Source organism: Gracilinanus agilis, chromosome 2 (genome assembly GCF_016433145.1).
Source record: "Gracilinanus agilis isolate LMUSP501 chromosome 2, AgileGrace, whole genome shotgun sequence".
NCBI lineage: Eukaryota > Metazoa > Chordata > Mammalia > Didelphimorphia > Didelphidae > Gracilinanus > Gracilinanus agilis.
In genome coordinates this window covers 22,498,560-22,511,580 of record NC_058131.1, presented here as the reverse complement: position 1 = coordinate 22,511,580, position 13,021 = coordinate 22,498,560, and positions in this window count along the sequence as shown.

The following is a 13,021-nucleotide window of genomic DNA, read 5'->3' as shown; positions in this document are numbered from 1 at the left end:
TGTGTGTGTATATATATATATATATATATATATATATATATAATAAAAAGATGGTTGCTCAGTCTTAAGGGTAAAAGAGATGAAGTGAGTTGGACTATATAGACCAGTGATTCCCAAAGTGGGCGCCACTGCCCCCTGGTGGGTGCTGCAGCCAGGTGCATTTGGGGGCAGTGATTAACTGTAAGGGGGCAGTGACAGTATATGACAGGGGGCTGTAAGTAATATTTTTTTCTGGAAAGGGGGAGGTAGGCCAAAAAAGTTTGGGAACCACTGATATAGACTCAATAGTCTCAACTCACTTCCTCTCTTTTGCCCTCAAGACACTGAACAATCATCTTTTGGTTCGTCTAGGACAAAAGGTCATCTACCCCATTTTTGCTGTATGGTTTGCCTCTGGGAAGCACTTGAAAGGCATTCTTGATGGGTTTCTACTTCCAAACTATGGCCAATAGGCTCCAGTTCAGCTCTCAGTGTCCTAGGAAACTCTCCATGAGTACGAAGTAAAAAGAAGTTGCTGATCTGAATTAGTAAAAGTTGCTTCACCTCAAAGGGGTATGCTATACCAATAAAATTACATGTCTGGACCCATTCCTTTTCCCTCTGTAAACCTATAGGCAACTATTTCTGATCTTACCGAAATAAGAGAAAGCCAGATTATGGATAATTCAAGGGAATAAGATAAACTTATATATAAGAAAGATGAGAAATAAAATACACATTTGGAGGATACAAAAGTATCCACTTGACCAAGATATGAGATCATACATGTAGTGCTAGACAGGACCTTGGAGGCCATTTAATTCAATTCTGTCATTTTAAAGAAGAATATGCTGAGTCCCAGAAAGTTTAGATAACTTGCCCAAGATAAAATAGACATACCATCAAAGACTCCTGAGTCAGGATAGCAGCAGATTAAATGCAATTATGGAATAATTAAAAAATTAAATAAGAAATATATATGTTAATATATGATTTTATAAGTCACTATAGTTTCTATTTGATAGCTCTGTTTGAGAAGATATTGATTTCACCCACTCACTTTACAGATGAGGAAACTGAGTTTAAGAAAGATTAAGTAACTCAACCAGTATCCCACACCTAGAAAATCTCTGAAGCAGTATTAAAATATAGATTAATATGCCTAGTAATGAGGAAATTCATTATAGCTAAATACAATGAAGATATATTAAAGAGATTGTACTTAAGCAATATAATAATAAAGTTTCTTGAGAATGTCCAAGACCAGGGAGTATCCTGAGGGAAATCTTATTACTATGATTTCAAAGACGAGATTAGAGAAAAGGAAATAGAAGCTAAAATGGAGAAATTGAAAGTAAGCAGGATTAAGGGACATAGGCTGACAGAATCTCAGATGTAAACTTATAATTAGGAGAGAACTGTATTTTAATGAAATATGGCTAAAATCAAAATATAATCTGGATAAACCCATGAAGTAACACTAAATCACCATTGGAAATCCTATTAGTCCTAGAAGTAGAAAGAAAAGTCATCCTTACCTATAATTTAACTGGGTATTAAGTTTCATATATGATGTTCCCTTAAGGATAATGATTTATTTAATCAATCATTTCATTTCTCAAAGATGGAAAAACATCTTTGAAAGAAATAAATAATTGTATCTAATTATGACTAAATAGGAAGAATTGATTTCTGAAATACAAAGAAAGAGATAGTTAGGAAAAAGTGTCCATTATTTCTAAGAATTCTTCATAAAGCAGAAAATTAATATTGTGCTTTTTCTGATACATATCCTAGTAATAGGGAGAGAAAACTTCAGAGGGTAAAAAAAAAAAAAGATCTAAAAATCTACATCAGAAAACTATTAAAGGGGCAGCTGGGTAGCTCAGTGGATTGAGAGTCAGGCCTAGAGACGGGAGGTCTTAGGTTCAAATGCGGCCTCAGACACTTCCCAGCTGTGTGACCTTGGGCAAGTCACTTGACTCCCATTGCCCACCCTTACCACTCTTCCACCTAGGAGCCAATACACAGAAGCTAAGGGCTTAAAAAAAAAAGAAAACCATTAAAGTGAAGGGAAAAGTTTTTGAAAGGCATACTGAAAACAAAGAAACAAACAAAAACTGTTCAAATGAGGAAGAAAACAGGGAATTTTCAAAAGAGATAGATTTTTACATAAAAGAAACATACACATATCCTTAAAATTTATATATTTCTTTCTCAACATGAAATCTACATGAATGTAATAACAATGATATTATCCCATCAAATACTGTTACTCTGCTGAAGACAATGACCCAAGGAAATTCTAAAGAAACCATGAAACCATGATGAATAATGCTATTACTCTCAAAGAGGGAACTGATGAACTCAGTATAGATTGAAGTATAATTTTTAATTTAATTTTTCCTATTTTAATATTAAATATTTTCTTTTGCAACATGAATAATATAGAAATATGATTTACATGACTTCACATATATATAATACATATCATATTACTTGCCTTTGCAATGTATAGGGAAGGGGCAGGAAGGAGGGAGAAAATTTAGAACTCAAGATACTCAAATGTAAGTATTAAAATGTTTTCATGTAATTTGTTAATATTTAATAAAATTTATGAAATAATTTTAAAAATATAATCTACATAACATAAAAGATATTTATATGAACAAGAACAGGGACTGGTTTATTTATTTGTGTTGTTATTATTGATGTTGCTTTTGTATTTATTTTATTGTTTTTTTAATCTACCAGATTAAACCTTCATCTGCCACAAACAGGAATCCATAAATGCTTATTAAATTGACCTGAAGTGTAAAAGCAATATCCCATAGAATTGGTAAAGTAAAACTCCTGGGTCCTCTAGGTATGAATTGAGTCCTCCATTGTTTGTGTTTACCTCCTTTGTTCAGAGTAAAACTAGTGGGAAGGAATAGTCACCATTTTGCCAGAGAACCAAGGTTTTACTGGCTGTGGATGGAGTCCTCAGGGCTCACCCACTGCCACCAGCCTCGAGAGTCAATATCTCCCTGGCTTGCTTTTCTCCTTTATCACAGATTCCTTACTGCGAAAATTAAGCTAAGTCTTTGGGACATGAGAGAGAGAGATCCTCATTATAAAGGAGGTTGATTTATATGGTTCTCTCCTCCCCATGTGTAAGGAGGGGATGAATGAGGAAGCTTTTGGAATAGAAAAGCCTTAGGTTTTTGGAACCACAGTGTTCACATAAGCTCCATGACAATGTACAGGGACAGAAGAGAAGGAGTCTACTACACCGAAATTGATATGATAATGATCAGTGGGAGTCTTGCTACCTCAATGACCTAAAAGAGGAGTGAACTGTCCACACATAATTTGCTACTTCTCTGTGACCTGGTGAATTTATCCTCTTTCTATTTCTTTATCATAGGTTTTCCCCATTCCCAAACCCTTTGAAATTTGCTGCTGCCTAGTGAGTTGTTTTATTTTACTCACAGAATTTTCCTGGTTTCTTAAAATCTTGCTCATTTGCTCTTTCTGCTTTCATGAAGTGTATTGTCTTCAGATAAAAGTACCATCATTTTTTATTATAATCTGAAGGATTACACAATGGGAAATGACAACTGGATATCCCTGGACCAATAGACATAAAAACAGACATAGACACAGATAGACAGATTAGATCAATAATAGATAAATAGCTACATAGATAAAGCATTTATAGTGCTTAGTATTTCCCAAGAAATGTGCCTGGGAATACAAATGAAATTAAGGAGAACTTCCTTTACCTTCAAGAAGTGTATGTACTTATAAAGGAAGATAACACAGAAACAGAAAATCAAAATAACCAGCATGGGAGTTGTTAACAATGATAACATGCATACCTACATATTTGAATGGTAAGGATATGGTAAGAAAGCTAAGGAGGCCCAGATCCCAGTAGGATAAGATAAATTGGGATAAAATCTCATCTATCACAGTTTGAGATTCAAAGGTGGAGTCCACATTTCAAGTGGAAGGCAGGTGAGGATAATGGAACAAATGCAAAAATAATTTACAGTATGTAATTAAATATTTTGTATTAGTGCTTAAGATTATATCCACTTTTAATGACAACTTAATAAGAACATGCTTGATGATAAATATATAAATACATGCAAAGTAAATGCAACATAATTGGAGGAAGCTTTAGAGGTTTGATTAAAACTGGCTTTTTATTAACACATCAATTTTGTTAATATTCAGATATTTAAAATTTTGATTAATATATTGAATATTGTTTAAAAATGAAGAATAAGTACTATTTTAATGCCTCTTTGTGGGGCAGAGGCGAATTTAGATTTTTGAATGTTCCACTAGTAGAATGTAAGCTCTGGAATTTCCTACTAGTTTGGAAACATGAATTGGTTTTGGACTCCTGGTCTGTTATCCAGAGACTAATCAAGTTAATTTCAACAGGCTCATCAGTTTTTGGAACATGACCTTTTTTTTCCCCAAGGTAGCTCTCAACGTCTTTTTATTAATATATGGAAAAAGTTATGATTGGTTCAGAGAAAGAAGAGGCCTTTCCCTAACTACCTTGTATATTCTATATCGATGTATTATAAATATACTTGTCTCTCCTGATAAAGAAAAGCTTAATGAGGTAAGATTTAATTTTTTTTTCCAGTTCCTATAGTGGTACCTAGTGTGAAGGGTTAAATTGTGGGGATAGAAGTTTGAACAAAAGTAAGGAGAGCAGTTTCTTAAACAAAAACACTTAGTTTATTATTAGGAAAATATGGATAGGAAATAGAAAGTAGGAAAGTGCCAGTAATCTTATAATAGCTTATAATAATATTTAAGATCCCAAGCCTAACTAAAATTTTCTAGAAAACCCTAAATCAATCTGCCTTTGAGGGCAGTGCCTTCTGCTGAAACAAGGCTCCAGCCTAACTTTTCTATGCTGACTATCTAACAATTTACCCACTATATATTTACCTATCTACCCAAGAATATCAATAATTAATAAGGCTTTTAAGACCTTAAATCTGTTTCTCTGATTCCAATAATCCCAGAGAGAAAGCCACATACTCCATTCCCCAGGGGACCCAGCCAGAGACAACAGTTTTTTTGTTTTTTTTGTTTTTCCAACTGCCAGCTATAACTGACTAACTCTCAGCCACACCCTTCTAACTGTCACCAACTGACAGTCTGCACAGCATGGGGACTCTTACTCAGAAATCGTCTTGCTCCCTTGCCTCTTAAATCCAAAAAGGGAGAAGAAATTAAGAAAAACTCTCTTAACACTAGATAATATAGTTTCCATAATAACCTTTTTGTTTTAATTTGATTATATAAAATTTTACAAGATGAGCAAAACAATAATGAATTTGTTATTAATAAAGGAAATGTACAAAAATGAAATCAACCAATACCCATATGAAAGGTCAGTCATGCCATTCTTTCACCCCATACTTGTATAATTTCTTCTATACCTGGAATTACCAAATATGGAGGTGATATTTAGGAAGGAAATCAAAATACTAGTAGCTGCTATCTCTCTTGTGCCTCTCAAATACTTTGCATAAACCATGGCAGAAGTTCCTCAGGTTCTCATAGCTCCTGATAAAAGTTTCCATTTTTTATTTTAAAATGCCATATTTTCCTATGACAGTTTGCCCATTCATACCTAATAATATAGTACATACTGTCCTACCAAATTAAACTTCCTATCCTGGGTGGACCATCAAAGACAAATTAGGTGAGACATATTATTAGGAAGGGACCCTTGAAGCTATCTGATTATCTCTTTTTCCATCCATCTCTTACCAAGTACCTCTTTCTCAAAAATATCAGTTAAATGGAGAAGAGTTGGAGACTTGAGATTTGAAAATATCCATCACCAAAGATTCATTTCTACGTGTTTAAGGCCTGAGAAAGTGATTAACTAAAGAAGAAATCCCTTCTCCAAACTTATGAGATCTGCTTTTGACCAGTTATTTAATCTTTAGTCTATTTAAATGGAACCACTAATGAAATAATCAATCTGAATCATATCATATTGCAGCACAAAATCAGGATTAAGATGGGGTTGCCCGCTGTGGATTATTTATTTCAGTCAGTCCTTCAGAAGAGAATTATAAATCATAGGCTCTCCTGGCCATTTTGAAATTTTCTTTGGATCCCCAATTATTAGTATAGAGCTGGAAAAATACAATTTGAACAAATGTTTGTGTGTATCTTTAAAAATGATTTAATATGCCTTTCTCTTTTTGTCCATGTACTTTTATGTATATAAATTATGATATTTTTATAACACATAGCTTTTTATTTAAAATCAGGAAGAAAAAGATAATAAAAACTGAGTGAGACATTGCAGTTGGAGAAGATCATAGTGAGAAGTTATTACAAGTCCCAAATTTAAAAAGGCTTCAGTCACTAAGAGAAGTTCCAGGATGACAGCAGTAATGGAATCAAGGTTTTAAAGTTCTTAGTTAGGATAAGGCTATAAACTATTATAGATGATGGCTTGAATATTAGAAATATTTTGAAAAAAAAAATTATACATGTAACTGTAGAGTTTCACACACCTTAATTAATCTCAGAGAGCCAGCACAACTTGATTTGATTGAATTAATCAATCTAAAGTTTATTCTATGTGTGAACAAGTCATTAATCAACTTGAGAGGAATAAATTGCTTTGGTCATTGAATAAAAAAGATGAAGTTACACTGAAAATAGATAGTGATTAGCTGAAAGAATAAAACACCTTTGGGTTGCTTATTTTTTTAAATCCCTTACCTTCCATCTTAGAATCAGTTCAATACATTAGTTCTAAGGAAGAAGAGCAGTAAGGGCTAGGCAATGGGGGATAAGTTACTTGCCCAGGCTCACACAGCTAGGAAGTTTCTGAGGCTAGATTTGAACTAAGTACTTCCCACCTACCAGCCTGACTCTTTATCCACTGAGCCACCCACCTGTCCCCTTGTGTGCTAATTATAAAAGTAGTAAAGTAGACTGGAGCCAATAAAAAGAATAGTGGTTGACGGGGCAGCTGGGTAGCTCAGTGGATTGAGAGCCAGGCCTAGAGACAGGAGGTCCTAGGTTCAAATCTGGCCTCAGACACTTCCCAGCTGTGTGACCCTGAGCAAGTCACTTGACCCCCATTGCCTACCCTTACCAATCTTCCACCTATAAGTCAATACACAGAAGTTACGGGTTTAAAATTAAAAAAAAAATGAAAGATAGTGGTCGAAACTGGTTGGGTTTAGAAATAAGTAAGAGAACACAATGTGTAGGCACTTATAGATGACTTTACCGAAGTCAAAGAATCTAATCATAAAAGGGAAGAGAGATATAATATATTAATTAGATCAAGTAATATATTTTAATTTATTTTGTTTCATGATGCAAAACATATGACCATTTTTGGAAAAAAAAAAACAGCTTATGCTTGAATAGAAAATGGGAAAAATAGGGCAATATATTTGCTGAAGAAATGAGACCATGGGATCAAATATTACATTTGGTGGTTTTATCTCATATGAAGTGGGACTATTTCTTCATATAAGATAGTAGTGAAAGGGGAAATGATAGGGAAATCTGAGTAAAGTGAGAATAAATAAAGAGAAGAATGACATCTTAGACAATGACTACAAAATTTGAAGTTCAAGTGTCAGGGGGAAACTTCATCTGAAAAGCTGGAAAAGGAAGAGGATTATTTACCTTCTTTCCTTTCATGCAAATCATGTGAGGTTACATTATCAAATATTGGAGGTTTCAGAAATAGTCAGGACATTTACACTCTAGTAAAGAGTGCTAATGATTAAATTACTTTGTATGTCTTCTATTCCATATGAGAATATGAAAAAAGTAGTGATGGATCATCCTTCAGTCCCTTATAGCAATCCATATTTAATGTGTATAAACACAATATGGTTGCTTACTTAGGCAATGTACCTCCTCCTATCCCTTTTTAGAATTAAATTTCCTTTTTTTTCCATTTCCTTTTTCTTCATTTCTCAATTTGGAAGGGGTGGGGAGAGAAAGTAGACCTGAGGATAAAACAATTTAAAAATAAGAGAAATAAAGTCTTAACTACCTTTAAAGAAAAGTTTAGGTGCAAATCACAAGAGGTCTTACCTGCCCAATTCCACCTGTGATAAAAATGTTATCTACCTCCTGAAGTGACCTTGTAAAATTAAGCAAAATATTGCATTTATTTATCTATATGCCTGTTGTATCACCATAGTAGGATGACAGATCTTAAAAGGAGGGAACTATTTCATTTCGGGCTTTGTATAACTAGAACATATAGCCAGGAAAACAGTAGGAACTTAATGAATGACAATTAATATGAGACAACCCCAGGGAAGCAACAGTATCTAAATGGGAAAGAGCTGCTCCATCTCATATGTCCCATGTTGTAAGCAAGCTTACTCCTCTGGGAGGGAAAAAAAAGAATTCCTTAAATTTTCTGTCTAGTGTGAATTGATTGTCAAATTGGTGGTTTGGGCTTCCTCAGAACTCCTAGGAGGTAGCAATAGGGTCATCTTATGAATGTGAAAACTCAAAACAATCTCTCTATTGGATTTAATGGGCAAAAATATTATCTGAAAATAAGACTTTAGACATCACTTGCATTCAAATGTCAACATGCTTGCCCTCACCAGACCCTTGAGTAGATATCTGCAGTATCACCAGTGACCTGGTTCATGAGCAGACACATTTTTATTTTGTTGCTTATGCTCTGGATAAAGGTCTCATGGCCATGGATGTGTCACATAAAGGCTTGGCATTAATTCCAAGCACAGGACTTAAAATTTGCTGTCAGTTTGAATGAAAGAATTTCAATTCCTATAAAGTAAAACTGAAAATTTCTAAGAATCTGTTCAAACCTCAGAACTAGTTGCCATTGTGTTGGCTTGAAAAGGGGTAATTTGGTTCTAGCAAAAGACCTGGATCTCTATGTTTGTGTTCTAACTTTTTGAGCTTTGGAATCTTTATGGTCAGCTCCTCTGGGAATAATTAGATCTTTGGAAACCTTCTTCATGTTGGTCCCACTTACATAAACTGTGTGGCATCAGAACTCCAATGAATTATTTATAATCCCTTTAAAATCCCTTCCTTGCTTCAAGGCTCAACTAAGTTGACACTTGATACAGGAAACCTTTTCAAAACTATTCCTTCCCCTAGTAAAGATATCTTTTCTAACTCAAACGCCTTATATTTTTCCTAGTTATTTCCTTTAAGCACATGTCACTTGGGTGAGTTACTCATATGGAAGACCTTTCTTGACACCTCTGGTTTAGAGAACACATTACTTCCTTTCAGACTCAGTTTCTAAAGTTAGGAAAGCTGACTTGAGAAAGTAGACTCAGATACCTAGCAACTGACTTAGTTAGAACATAGAATCTCAATAAAGAAGTACTAAAGGAAATGGATGAGATTGATCATTAGTCCCCACACACAATATTAAAGAAATACTCTTTCACTTTATCACCAAGAACCTTCTTCAATTTTCAAGTACTTCTGTAAGTTGTAAAACATCCCCAGGGAAACAATAGTTGAATCCCATAATCCTAGGATAGAAAAGAATTTTGAGAGGTCATCTCATCCATCAATCTTTGTTTGACTGAAATATTAAATTCATTTGGGGAGATATAGTTTTGCTGCTTGAAAAGTGACAAATGGAAAGATATGGACTTTGATAGAAAAAAATTCTTAAAGCAGATAATCAAGCCAATGTATTATATTACTCCTTTGGAAATTCCATAGTGCTAATGTATCTCTCAATCACTGCTTTGGGGTTTTAATGATCTAACAGGAGTAAGCCTTCAAAGAGATTCTAAGTGTGAAAAGTCTGATAATTGAATTTTTTAAAGGCTAATTTGGTTTTCTTATTTATTTCCATTCAGACTCCATTACTATTATACCAATAAGAATATATTTCTATGTATGCTTATTTAGCATTTCCATGTTGTTTGGTGAATTATTTTTTTTTATAAATGTTTAAATGTGTTTAGTAAGGAAGACAATTTTATTTATACAGTGGCTTGTAATGTGTATATAGAAAGACCTTTCCTTCATTTCTAATTCCTAAATAACTGATTACTATCCAAGACTCACCACTGATACTAATGAATGCTTCATTGAATAAACTATTAGTTTGATTACTTATAACAAGCATTTCTTAAATATCTAACATATGCCACTCACCTGGTCACCATTTTCCAAAATTTCTAGTCTATTGGGGGCCAAAAAATACAATATCCTGCAAATATAAATTTTAAAATGTGTGATAGAGTTGATACTAGCAACAAAAATGCATAACTTCTATTTCTAAATCTGTAGCCATAATACAGAACTTGAAAATAATGGATACTTGTATGTAATGCAGTGGCACAAAATTTTTCTTTTTTGATTTAGAAAACCATGTAGTCAACGAATGCCTCTTGAAATGCTTCACAGTTTGTTAATCTTCTTCTTTACAATAATGTGCCTTTTGTAGAAGACATCAGAGGAAATAAAGGTTTGGAATTATCATATTTAAGTGAAATACTTTGCATGTTCCTTTTTAGATGGTAAATGTGCATACTTCTATTCATGATCTAAGTGATTTCCCCCTAAGTCTATTAAACTTATTGCTATTTTTCTATTATAATTTGGGATAATATAGTTATGTATTTCCATGAGTAAGGGACCCACAAAAACACTGACAGATATACATTTGTATGTATGCGTATGTGTGTTTAAATATTTATAGATTGGTAAATAGGAATGTTCCTCACCACCAACCTTAAGGATCGCAAACTGTGTTAAGTAATGACCACCTAAAGTACAAAGGAAGAAAAATAGTTGAATTGTTTAATTTAAGAGTTTTATGTTCTCCTATGCCACTTAATTCATAATGTTCCTGAATAAGAATCCTCTCTGTTGCATCCCTTATTCATATTTTCCATTGAAGAATATAGATGATTTTCCTTTTCATTTTTGTCCCTAACACTTGGAACAATGCTTGGTATTTTCCTCAACAGTCGTTTGTAGTTTTAATCATTTGTAAGATTTCCTTTGTATGTAACATGAATTCATATCTTGAGGATAAATCTCATGATTGTACCACAATGTTCCTCACTTATGAATCTTCTCTACTCTACTGTAATCGTTAAGGGATAACATAAATAGAGCTGACAGGAGTTTAGTTGTAATTCATTCTAACTCTGTCAATTCGAATTGAGTTAAGTAAAGCCCAGAGATGGTAAGTGTCATTTCTGTGGTAAAAAGAAGAGCAAATGAAAAAGCAGTGTTTCCAACTTTGATCATCTGACTTGAAAACACATTGTTTTCACTGCTTGCATTGTTTCTACCTCACTTTTTCTCCTACTCAGTAAAATAATATAAACATGTGTGTACACATATATAAAATATGTGTATATATATTTTTCTTTTCAACACAAAGTTTTTAATTAACATCAATAGCTTTTCAGTTGCTATTATTTTCCTTTTACCTAAAATTCCATGCCATATTTAAGTACCCTTACATAATTTTCCCTCACATACATGTCCCTTTCCATTCTCATCTACACATCTTATAATTGTTAGTTTCTCCTAAATATATCATGACAAGTTTATAAATCTTATGACCTCTGATAAACTCTGAGATAAAGTTATCTAACTATTCTTCCTCCTTTACTTTTCCTCTGATTTTATTCTTCACCCCTATAAATTTGGTTTCTCTGAAGATAATGGTGGAGAGACAAAGAAAGAGGAGATACAGGTAAAAAGAATAATTCAGTGAACTTGCTGCCTCTGAAACATCAATGACCCAATAAATCACAAACCCTATGACATTTTATCAATTCTCATCTTTTCATAACTCACTCCAACCTTTGATTCTATTGATCATTATTTCCTAATGGATATTTGTCTCTTCTAAATTTTAATTATACTTTTCTCTCCCCATTTCTTTCCTAATTGTAATAATTATTCCATTATATTCTCTTTTCATGGCTTTTCATCCAGGTCACATTCCAATCCATCTTTCAACTCTGCCAAAATAATTTTGTCAATACCATTTTCTTCCTTTGCCCCCCCCCAATATAATCAGTTGGCTCCTTATTTTCATCAGGGTCAAATACATTTTTTTTTCCATTTGCCATACAACCTTCTCCATCAGGTAGCCACTCTCCAGAAGCCTTCTCACAATCTTTTTTCTAGATACTTTCTAGATATTGATCTACTTTGAAATTAACCTTTGCTGTTCCTTGACCATAACATTTCATCACTAGACTTTGTGATTTTTCATTGGTTGCCTTACATTTCTGTAATGACCTCTATGTCCTGCCTTTCCTAGCTCACTTCAAGATTCAGCTTAATCCCACCTTCTTAAGGATGATTTTTTTTTTTGTCAGATACATCACTGGATTTTCTATCTATACTCCCACATTATACTGCTAGGCTATTCCTACAATTTCTCTGTGCAGGGATAATAGATTGCTTGCACATTGTCTCCATATAAGATGTGCGGTCTTTGGGAGAATATAACTTTGAAAAAAATTGCTACCACAGAACTTACTAAAGTCATGGAATACAGTAAGTATTTAATAAATATTTCTTGAATGACTAGCTACTATATTTTCTGTAGATAAATGAATCAATGTATTAGTGAAATATTTTGGGTCATATATTCAAGGTGTTGAATGCAGCTATGAACTGACCTTTCTCCTGACCCAAGACCTAGGAACTGATAGTGGATGGTCAACCTGGTGTAAATCAGTTTAAAAAATGTTTGTCCCTAGAGGCCAACAGAATTTACCATCTCCTAAACTTTCTAGCTTTGAATATTCATAAAACAACTTTATGCCCTCCAGTGCCCCTCTATTGAAATGTACTTAAAACATGCCCTTTCTGTCCTTTGTGGGCATGCTATACTTTGGTACTGTATAATGCCCCAGATTGAAATTTTCTTGTTTTGAGTAAAGATCCATATTGGAGCTACTTTGGTAGTCCTTTATTTCAAATTGTCAAAGGTCAATGAGAAATACCATTTTATGGAAGACAATATTAACTCATTATAGTTATT